Source organism: Pteropus vampyrus, unplaced genomic scaffold (assembly GCF_000151845.1).
Source record: "Pteropus vampyrus isolate Shadow unplaced genomic scaffold, Pvam_2.0 Scaffold33, whole genome shotgun sequence".
Taxonomy (NCBI): Eukaryota; Metazoa; Chordata; class Mammalia; order Chiroptera; family Pteropodidae; genus Pteropus; species Pteropus vampyrus.
Genome location: NW_011888814.1, coordinates 81,828 through 85,047, shown reverse-complemented (window position 1 = coordinate 85,047; position 3,220 = coordinate 81,828).

Sequence of the window (3,220 nt, the reverse complement as noted above, 5' to 3'; positions counted from 1 at the left end):
CTTTTCCTGAACTGCCCTTTCATTACCTGTAATTGCCTTTTTAATTTAGTCGTCTATTTGTGTATTATTCATCTCTTCTTCAACTCTATGGAATTTACACTTGGGAGGTAAGGGTTTGGAAACTTCTGCCTCCAGCCCTAGGATACAGATAAAGTGAAGGAGATGGGCACAATGTTTCTGTTGTACATCACTATTTCAACTTGATAGAAGTGATAGAGTGAAATATCAGGAAAGCAGACAAATAGGAAGAAATTTTAGCAATTCTCCCCATCCATGCTACTGCATTATATATATTACCCAGAAGAAGCACATTAGCTTCCCCCCACCCCACCCCCCTCACACACACACACACACACACACACACACACACACACACTGAACGGCAACATTTTTCCTTTAAACAAAGTATCAAATGATACAACAGGTTTACACAAATTATTTTTTAGTTGCCAAAGCCCTAAGAAGAGAATTTCGTTTTTAATTTCTATCATTGAAAGGCTAGTGGGGAGAGGGGAGACTAACTGATAACAAATTATTGTAAAGATGAGGAAGCTGTTTGTAGACTGAGATCAATTATTTGGAATAGCCAAAAATCTTTTACATAGTGTTTGACCAGTGTTAGAATTCAACACCCAGATTCAGTTTTCCTTTTTCATTTCTAGTAAAACAGAGATCCACACTTTGAGGCCGAGGAAATCAAGGAGAAGAATCACATGATCATTTTTGCAAATATTTGTCGAGAAGTTAGTATGCGCCAGGCCTGTGATACGTACTTTATCTGCAGGCTTAGGGGGCATTGAGAACTTGTGCACACAGCTGGGAAGTGGTAGAGTGGAGCTTTCAACTCAAAAACTGCATTTCCATAGATTTCTCTACCATTCGACTCCATCTGAAAATAACAATAATGATGATCTTAAAATAGGCTTGCCATTTTTAGATAAATGAGAACTTTGATAAAGAGCCATGAAATTAAAATTTGTATGCAATTTCTCATTTTCCTTGTTTCTAATGTTGTTTTAGAAAAAAAACATTGTAACTTATTAGTTTGGATAATGACACTTCTATGACCAGCTTCTCTTATTGGTCTCTCTGCAGAGATTTTTAGCACCTTTTTTGCATTATCTGAGTCTGAATCTAAATTCTCCCAGCTAAGATTGCAATTTCAAATTGTATGAACACAGTTCTATAGCTGTCAAAAGCTTTTCTAAGTCTTCGCAGTTTGATGCCACAAATTGCCAGACAGCCTGCTTCTCGAGTTTAAATAGATCACCTCCCTTTGAACTCTTATAATATCCAATAAAACAGTGGAGCTCTAGCTATGTAGCACAAAAATAATCTCGACTGAACTAAAATGCTATGTCTCATCATTTATCTACATTCTCCTAATCATCTAGGTATTTCCAAATATCTGGGTCGATAACACAATGTAAGGAATATATCTGGACACTTTAATCCTGGGGCCAACAAACTAAGGCCCATGGGCCAAATCTGGCCCACCACTTGTTCCTGTACATAAAGTTTTACTGGGACTCAGCCACACTCATTTTGCATATTACTTATGGCTTCTTTCATGTTACGAGAGCAGAATTGAATAATTGCAATAGAGACTGCAAAGCCTCTGCAACATCCAAAATGTTTATCATCTCATCCGTTCAGAAAAGTTTGCCAGTGCTGCTTTACCTGAAATTGTTCATTTTCTTAGATTTCATTTGTTTTATTATTTCTCAATAACATGATCAGGAAGTAGAAAAATTTCCTCTCTATGCTCTTTATTTTCTCTGGAGCATTGAACCCCTCTGATCCCGTTATTACATCTCATAAATGAATCAGCACCACTAGCCGTAAACCTACCTACTTTATAAAGTACACGTGAAAGGTGTACTTTATAAACATAATGGGATATATACAATTCTTGTTAAGCAGAGTGTGAGGTGGTTTAAAAGGAGCTAGAATAATTTTCCATCTCACAAATTTTAACAATGCTTTGGATGAGGCGGGCCACAATGAGTCACAGGCAAAGGTTTTGAGTCAGACCTGAGTTTGAGCCCTGGCCTCACCAATTACAAGTTGTGTGACTTGTCCTCTGCCTGCATCAGTTTCCTCCATTGTTACATGCAGACGATAATAATAGTATCCATCTCATTGGATTGTTAAGAGAATTAAATTCAGTTAAAATGACTGTGCTTAGCTTAGTGCTGGCACATAGTAAGTCATCACATCCTTCCAACTTAAGAATGGAATTAAAGAGACAGGGATGAAATGAATGAAGAAGGGAAGAAAGATGGCATTAAAACCACCAAAAGAATGAGGGCATTTTCCTGATTTATTACCTTACACTTCAATTTCTAGAGTCAAGAAATAGTTCTCTATTTAGAGATAAGAAAAATGCTTCAAATATGATATATCTTCATAACTCAAATTACTTTGAAACTTAAAGGTTTGCTTCTTAATTTGAGCAAATGGAATTTGTAGAACCTACAGATGTCTTTCTCACACTTAGGGCTCATTTCAAACCTCACAGATCCTAAATGAGATGTGAGCTCATTCTCAGTGCATGTGTACACATAAGCAATAGCTGATTTCATAAGCTTGGGGACCATATTTACTTTCAGCAAGAAATGAGCTCTTGCTTGGAAAATTGGTCTGAAAACCCATTACTGCAGTGGATTCATTTTCATTTATTTCCCAACAGGTAATGGCATTTATTTGGAGTATTGAGAGATAGTGCTTTTCTGAAACTGAGTATTGTCTCATTTACATGCAAATATTTTTATCGTCATCTTAGATAGAACTATAATCATGCTCTATCAGGCTTGCCATGCACCCAGAATTTAATTAATGATGTGTCTGCAGAGAATCAAGATAAAAAGCTGAAATGGAAAAAATTTGGCATCATATAGCTTTCAAGCTCATAGCTGTTTTAGTAATTTCACTAATTTATTCATTCAGTTATTCATTGCTTTGACAAATATTTGTTGAGTTGCTACTATGTGCTAAACAGTTGTATGTGATACAAATATATAAATGGAAACACATAACCTTGACTTCAAGAATGTCACATTCTAAGAGAGAGGCAGAGGCCAACAAAGACGATTCTTTAGGTTATGATGAAATAAAGCCTAAGTACACTGGAAGTATGTGTGTCCAGGGAAGAAAAGATAAGCTTCGCATGAAAGGCGTAGCTCTCTGAGCCTTGACGAATAAGCAAACAGAGGTGGAA